Source organism: Struthio camelus, chromosome W (assembly GCF_040807025.1).
Source record: "Struthio camelus isolate bStrCam1 chromosome W, bStrCam1.hap1, whole genome shotgun sequence".
In the NCBI taxonomy this organism is placed as follows: domain Eukaryota; kingdom Metazoa; phylum Chordata; class Aves; order Struthioniformes; family Struthionidae; genus Struthio; species Struthio camelus.
The window spans coordinates 7,591,164-7,599,506 of NC_090981.1; the positions used below are offsets into that span (position 1 = coordinate 7,591,164).

General features: G+C 45.5%; 1 long non-coding RNA gene across 1 annotated transcript; it reads right to left on the minus strand.

Moving 5' to 3' along the window:
- Positions 1–462: 462 nt before the first annotated feature.
- LOC138064315 (uncharacterized) lies at positions 463–3,203 on the minus strand. The gene is made up of 3 exons (XR_011137574.1): positions 2,759–3,203; positions 2,561–2,666; positions 463–1,996 (listed from the first exon to the last, which is right to left on the minus strand). It is a non-coding gene; the product is annotated as an uncharacterized lncRNA (long non-coding RNA).
- Positions 3,204–8,343: the final 5,140 nt, after the last annotated feature.

Consider the following 8,343-nt stretch of genomic DNA (forward strand, 5'->3'; position numbering starts at 1 on the left):
AAATGCAGGCTCTGCAGCACTGCATGTGCGTCTCATGAACCCTAGCAGGCAGCTGCTGAAGAGGACAGAAGAGCAAGCAAAAGGCGAGTCCTGCTGGAACCATACTGCTGCAAAAATTTGCTCTCCACTCTCACATCCATCAGAACGCTGCATCCGTGCCCATTTTATAAGGTAAAGTGTTGCCTCAACAACTGGATACCAAAACAGTATGAAATTAGAGAGAGGAATCAAATCAATAGTCTGGGAGAAGAGAGACTTCTATCCTTGGAGTTGTTAGCAGGTAAGCTGGACACACACAGATTAGCTGATAAATGGCTGATTCAAAAGACTGGTAGCAAACACATGCTTTGATAGAGATGACTTTTTAAGTCACCATACATCAAACAAACAGTGTCAGACTTTGAGGATAAACCTGTGATGGCTTGTTGTGCTCTTTGAACTCTGCCTCAGAGACGCAGAGACTTAAAAATGTACCTGAATGTTCCCCTGAATCTATTGGGAGGATTGAAAGCTTCAAAGAGGAACACTATCATATCCAAGGGGAAATACATTGATTAAAGGAACCAGTGTGAAATAGTCTTTAATAATTATCAGAAGGCTGGAATCAACTGGTGTTTTGCTGAGCTACATTTGGTTTTTATTGGATTAACTGTGACACAGTAGGTTATGCCAAAGGAAATCTGCATGAATATTAAAAGAAAATGTGGTGTGAATAATAGATAACTTACATTAGATGCACCAGCATGCAGCAATTTTTCACAGAATCACAGAATCACAGAATCACAGAATCGTTTAGGTTGGAAGGGACCTCTGGAGATCATCTAGTCCAACCTCCCTGTTCAAGCAGGGTCCTCTAGAGCATGTTTCCCAGGATCACATCCAGACGGGTTTTGAATATCTCCAGCGAAGGAGACTCCACTACCCCTCTGGGCAACCTGTTCCAATGCTCTGTCACCCTCACAGTCAAGAAGTTTTTTGTCAGGTTTAGGTGGAACTTCCTGTGTGTCAGTTTCTGCCCATTGCCTCTTGTCCTGTTGCTGGGCACCATGGAGAAGAGAGTGGCCTCATTCTCTTGACACTCCCCTTCAGATACTTATACACGTTGATGAGATCGCCTCTCAGTCTTCTCTTCTCCAGGCTGAACAGGCCCAGCTCCCTCGGCCTGTCTTCATAGGAGAGATGCTCCAGTCCCCTCAGCATCTTTGTAGCCCTCCGCTGGACTCCCTCCAGTAGTGCCATGTCTCTCTTGTATTGGGGAGCCCAGAATTGGACACAGTACTCCAGGTGAGGCCTCCCCAGGGCTGAGGAGAGGGGCAGGATCACCTCCCTCGACCTGCTGGCAACACTCTGCCTAATGCACCCCAGGAGACCATTGGCCTTCTTGGCCACAAGGGCACACTGCTGGCTCATGCTTAACTTGTTGTCCACCAGCACTCCCAGGTCCTTCTCAGCAGAGCTGCTCCCTAGCAGATCAGCCCCCAGCCTGTACTGGTGCCTGGGGTTATTCCTCCTTAGGTGCAGGACCTTGCAATATAAATATAAAGCAAATCTTTGCAGCTAGTACAGGCAGAGACAAGTCATTCTCAAAGACTTTAGCCAGTTTAGGTTAATGCTACAGTCATTGTAGATTTCAGCAAATTCCAGATGGAGGGGAACTAGGATAAAACAAGGAAACCTCAGTTGCTGTAAATTTTGTATTGTTTTTAAACAAGATAATGATATTGTTTATAAATATCCTGTGTCTCTGTATAGTTACCACAGATCAACTCTTCAGGACTGGGGAAGAAATAGTGCAAAATGCTGCTGGATACACCACTTTGGAAGCTGTGCATACCCTCATTTATAGGACCCTTTCAGTCCTGAGAAGAATGAAGCCCAATTACATCCCAGGATAGAGGCAAAAGCGAGGAAGCTGTTTGAAGGGCAATCCTCTTGCTGGGGAAGCCGTTCCAGATTTCATACCCTTTCTGTCCCCTGGCAGTTCCTGTGATCTAGCCTGTGAATGGAAGATCAGAGAGAAAGATAGGGCCAGTGCTTACAGGCATGCAGGCTGTTTCTGATAGAGTATACAAGAGATTATCATATCTGTGCCTGTGGACGATATGGCTAATTCTCTCCTTGATGAATGTTAGAGCTCTTTTCATTCATTCTTTTCTTATTTTATAAAATGACAGCAGTTATTCAGTCAGATTTGTGACCTCTTACCATTAGTCTATATCCTAAAGAGAACACATCTTCACATTTGTCTTTGGGAAACAATGAGGGTACTAATCCAAGATAGGAGTTTAATTACCCTAGTGCCACAACAGTTAACCAGGAAAAATTTTTACCACAATAACATTACATCTCCTGACCATTTGCTATCTCTCAGTGGCCCATCTAAGTGTCTAGAAAGCTTTTCTGTGGACAGATGTTGTACAAATTCTTCCATTTCCTACACAACAGAGATCCAGTTATCCTCCCCTGCCTCCCTCCCACCTCAAACATCTCCCACATCTCCAGGGAAGCTCTTCACAAACATAGTGAAGTCCTAGACCTAGTAAAGGAGATGAGAGTTTACCAGTGTCTTTTAAAGAGATCATGCTTTCCCTTACGAAGTGCTTCTGCATTCCTGTGCAATTAACCACATTTTACTGGTGGGCAAACCGGGCAGCAAGAGGTAAATGCTGTAGGAAAGATATGAGGTTGCTAGTGAGTCAGGATGAAAGCTCAGAAGTTGATTCTGCTTGGGCCTGAGCCTAAACCATTTAATACTTACCTACATAATTTGAACAGAAGAGAATCTGCAGATCACCAATGCTTCACGGTATGTTTCCTTGTATGACTGCTTCACAAGAACAGATGACAGTTCTCAGGCAAATCTGCTAATTTGGAGAGAGAAAACGGTTTCATCTGTTTTGTGGTGAGACACACCTGAGAAGCCAAGAGAGCTGTTGCAGGAGGAAGCACAAAAAAAAGGTCTGGGTATTACAGCTGTGCGTTCAATGCTGGAAAACAAATCATCGTTTCACCACTGACCCCATTATAATTACATACTCCAGTGCGTAAGAGCCATTAGGATGTTACTGGCCTGTTGTTATGGAACAGTCTGGATTGCTTTTCCTTGAAGAAGTGTAAAGGGAATGGTTAGTTATGATTGGGGAATAAAGAGATGAATGAGTAAGTTATGAGGATTTCACATCAATATTCCCCTGTGTTTTTTGCAAAGAAACATCATCTCTGCTCAGTCATGAGCTGATGGCTCTGCCATTTGCTAGCTGAAGTTCATGAGAGCAAATCTCAGAACTTCCCTGACTCTGCTCCGATTAGGAAGAACAAAGAGCGAGAGGTGTAGCCAGATCTGCCTCTGGCTCCCTTGCACCGTGCCATTTTGGACTGCCAGCTCAGTACCCAGCAGCCTGCACAGCTCGCTCCAAAGGGCAAACATACCCTCTGCCCAAAACAGCTTACAGTCTGGGAGCCAACCCTTGCAGCTGACTGCTGGCAGAGGTAGGACTCCAGTCTGCAGAGTCAGTCTGAGGCTGGACCTAAACCAGGCAAAACCTGGCTTAGCCAGAGACATGACCTACTTTGTTTCACAATTTTATCTTTGACGGCTCTTCAGCGAAATGCTCCAAAAGAAAAGGGGCGGCTGAAAGGGGCAGGGGACACCCAACAAACAAATTTTTAGTCCAGGTTCCACTGGGACTAAAGGCCCCATTCAAGTTTAACAAAACTTCAAAGTACAGATTCAAGTTCCGTTCCTGTTTGGGGGTAGAAGAGAGAAAATCATAGTCCAGTCTGGTTTCTGGTTAAGTTCAACTCCCTGAAAAATTGCTTGTGCAACTCAGGAGCAGGACAGAAGTACCAAGGGAGTATGGGAGGAAGGCCGGATTGGGGGTGGACCTGAGAATGAAGATTAGCAGAGGAACTGGTTCAGCGCAATGTAATTCTGCCCCACAGGGAGCAATGAAGCTTGAACTGAACTCAAAACACAAGAGAAATAATAGCACGACAGAGGAAGGCCAACAGAAGTAAAGCAGACTAGACCGAATCTGGTAGGAAAAACAATGCAAGATCAAATTAAGGCAGGAAAAGCTATTTTCAAGGGAAGACTTCAGAGGTGTCTGCTAGTCTCTGCCTTCTGTATGGAGAGAAAATAATCAATTGCCAGACAGAAGAAACTGTAATTATCTACTCACTAAATCTTTCCCTCTGGAACTGCCTTGAGTCTGCTCCATTTTTATGACAGAGGCTTATTTTTAAAAATTTCCTTAGCATAAAGACGTATGAAGATTTTGCAGTTCATACAGACGTTATGTTTTGTGAGAGTCCATGTGTTACGTTTAAACCAAAGTACTGCACGCATTACATACCCACCATATGGTCAAGACTTCAGCACGACAACTATATTTATATACATAGGAGTAGAAACATGATCCCTATAAAAAGGGAGGGCAAAGTGTTTTTGCCTACAGTCAGGGGGGCTGCTGAGCAGTCTAAGCGCTCTTCATCACTTCGGTCAGTGCAGATGAGTTTTGACCTGCTGTTCCACAAGCCTAATCTTAACTAGACTTCCTTTGAGTAATCATCTGCCAGATGGATTCATATCATATGCTATTCTTAGCAGGCCAAACTCATTTCTAGGTGTTAATGAGAAACTGGATTTGAAACAGGTACTCAGCATAAACAGAAGTGCCCTAAGACTGCAGTTTCAGCAGACCGCATCCAGCAAAAGCATAAACTTGAGTTTCAAGTGGTTTAACAGGTCAGAGCAGAGAAACAAAGCGATATATTCATGTTTGAAAGTGTGCATACACCTGCATATACATCCACACAGCTGCAAAATCAGCAAACCACTTCCACAATTTAAAGGCGTAATTAAGCAAAGTAGGCTGATATATAAGCTTTTCCTTTAACTTACAGAACACTTCTGACATCTTACCTCGCTTTCATTCTGAAAATGAAATTGAGAGCTCCTAAGACAACCCTTTATTATCAGAATGTAAAAAATAAATTGAAAAAGCCCCCATATCATTTCTACAGCTACACTGTGTATATATGATTCTGTGCCCTAAAATGTGTTGTTATACAGATATCAAAATATGTATTGTTTTACTTGTAGAACTGTAAATCAAAATATCTTGCAGCCAGCTGCCCAAATACTAGGTGCTTGTGGGCCTTAGAGCACTGATGCCCTATAAATTTAAGAGTATTTATTAGGTGAATACATAACTGGAAGTTTTGTAGCAGAGGAAAGTAAGGATGATAATGAAGTAAACACATGTTGCAAAGAATATAACAACTAATCACATGTTCTGCAGATGAAACAGCAGCTTTAAATAATCACTTCTTGAACGTTGAAGCAAGCCCTGCATGCTGGCTGTGGGATGGTATACTGGTTAATAACAACTCTCTGGGTCGTGTACTTTCTTACAATACTGTAAACCCAGTTCAACAAGTAGGTAACCAAATAGGTTGCTGTGAATGCTTCTTTCCGCTCCAGAAAGTGCAATGTTCCACGCATGCATATAGCTTCAGTTTTCTTTAGCTAAGCAAGAGGAGATAGTCTTCAGGGTGCCATACCCTAAATTATGTCAAGGATTCCTTTCTTGAAGGTGATAAAGGTACAAGGTGCAGTAAAATCTGTGCATCGTGAGCTCCATCTGGAGGTTATTTGCTCACATTTGCGGTTTTGAAAGTAGAAAGGAAATGCTGTGGTGCCTGGGTCAAAAATCACCAGGCCCCTGAGAGATCCTGAAAAATCACCATGCACACCAGAAGAACTGGCTGATGGGCCTCTGAATCAGAAACTGTAGTTTAAGTTTCACACAGAGAATGGCAGAGGCAGAAACCTGAGCATGCAAGCAAGACTGTCCTGCTAGACCACGATTACTGATGCAGACCCAGGCTCGGGTGTGCAGCCTTGCTGCTCTTTGAGACCATCACCGCTGCAGAAAGAGCAAGGGGAGTAGTAAGAGCACTGGGGGTATTGCAGAGCAGAAAGACTGTGGTTATTATCAGATACAGAGGAGGTAGGGACAAGGAGGAGGGTGTAAAAGTGTGGTGGTCCTGAAAATTCAGGGGCCTGGCCTCACAGGCTAGCGAAACAGAAAATGCTGTTGCAATGAAGACAGCTAACTGGGAAAGCTAGACAAATTTTGCATCACTACGAGCATCTTGTTGGCCAGGGGTTATAGGGACCAAGAGGACCCTTAAATACAAACTGCTTTTTTGAACTGATGGGGCAGTGAACATGTCTCCTACGAGGGCAGAAGATGATACCAGGAAGGGGCGACCTGGCTACTGCCGCCTCCTGTGGAACAAGAGGCTGTGCCCTGACCGGTTCACCATGGAGGTGCCTCCCAAGAGGGGCACTGGCAGCACGTCCATGGCCCTGGGGGGCATATGAAAGCCCAGACTTACCCCCACCTTTGAATGCAGCAGGGAAAGCGGAGGGGGTGGCAGGTTGCCCTGCAGCTTCCCTGGAGCCTCTGCGAATGGCTGGTTCAGAGGTTTGGCGCTAGGCAGTACGTGGACGATTTGCTAATTTAGATTAGGTATCACTTCTTGAAGCGCATGAAACACTCGGTTGGTGTGTAGAACAAATTTCCAACCATTTACCTCAGAACCCGGTGATTTTAGTCAGCTCTGTCTTGAAGCTGTCAGATTGCACAACTGAAGCAACCTGAATACAGAGCAATTTTTAGACTGGCTCAGTACTCTCCTACGAAGTACGAGCGCTGTGTTTTGACCAGATTTTCGGCCTGGCTATTGTTAGTGTGAAAGCTGCTGGGGGTGGGGTACGCAGAATCCTACAGTCTAGCCCCAGTCTAAGATTACACACAAAAAGTGGCTCTGTTTTATTAATGTAAATAACAGCAACAATAATCTCTCTTTTGCTGGGAGTCTCACAGCGCTTACAGCAATGAGGGATCTGACAGACGCACAACTGTTAAGCGGAGCAAAAGAGCTACACGGCAACCGGGCAGTCCGTGACCAGGAAGGGCACGCTGCGCGAGATCGCCTTGCTCGAGGCTCTACTACATGTGTCAACATATGTGTCATCCTCCAGCCTAAGGGGAAAAAAGGTTGGGGGGAGGGGTTTAAGCCAAACAACAGTCCTCAATATCCCAAGACCTGTTTTTTCCTTTTGACACAATGACCATTATTATAATGTTTGGGATGTCAGGAAGGCACTTGGGTTGAAAACCTTTTGTGGGCTTTGTCATAGATTTGCCATATTTGATATATAATCATGTCCATATCTTGTCACGTGACTGTGCAGTTACCATGGGCGCTGATTATGATGTCGAAATGCGTCGATACCTTCCATATCGATTGGCATCAATGCCTATTGATTGACCGATGGGGCTGAAAGTGGAATGAGGGTATCAGCATCAGCGGCTGGAGGAGGGACCAGAGGTCGTAGTGCCGTATGCCTGGGCAAAGCTGCTGGGGGTGGGGAGCTGAATGCTTGCATTTTTTTAATGTGTGTACATGTAATTCGTTAGCAAACCTCAGGCTGGACTAGCCAGTGAGTAGGAAACCTGTACAGCAGGTAGGGGAGCCAGGGTCCGGGCAGGCATGTCAGCTGGACAGAGGGGCCGTGCTGGTATTTGAGGGATCCACGGATGTGCACGTGCTTACGAACCTGGAGAGTGATGGCGTGTGCTTTCACTAGTGAACGTCAGCCTTTACCAGCCAAGAGGAGGAAGGGGGCTCGGCTACCAATGCTTACGTTTCATGAGAGTTCTGGTAGCGTTAGATGAGGGTGTTGTTGAAGGCAGTGCCTTGCCTGCGGCAGTCTGTGCAGCCGGATGTGTTGTTAGTGTCCTCTGCGTGTGCGTGCGTGCGTGTGTGTGTGTGCATGTTTGTGTGTGTTTGTGTCTGGGATACATGCTTAGCAACCTGCAAATGGGAAAGCAGCAGCCATGTCCATAAACCTGGGCTGGAGAGACATCTGGGTGCCCAGGTGCACCAGGCTGGGCTGCAGTCACTGGACAGGAGGGATCCCTGGGTCCCAGGGCCAGCCAGAGGCAATGGTCCTATACGTCCCTTAAAATCTGGGTAAGGCAGACTGAGGAGCATGATGTCCCACTATCTAAAGAGCAACTTGTGCTTCCTGGAGCTGTTGATCCATTTCTTCCCTTGGCAGTAGAAAGCAACACTGTGCACCACAGCTCATGCCCTGATAAGGCCCTTTCTGAAATTGCCATGAACACCTTGAAAAGGAGCGTTCCATTAACATCCCACCAGATATGTGTGCTGAAAAATGATGGGGGGCAAATTCAATAAAAGCCTGAGTGGTACAAGTATGTCCTTCAAAAGAAAGAAGCTGCTGCAGAAGCAAGCTAGCAGGTT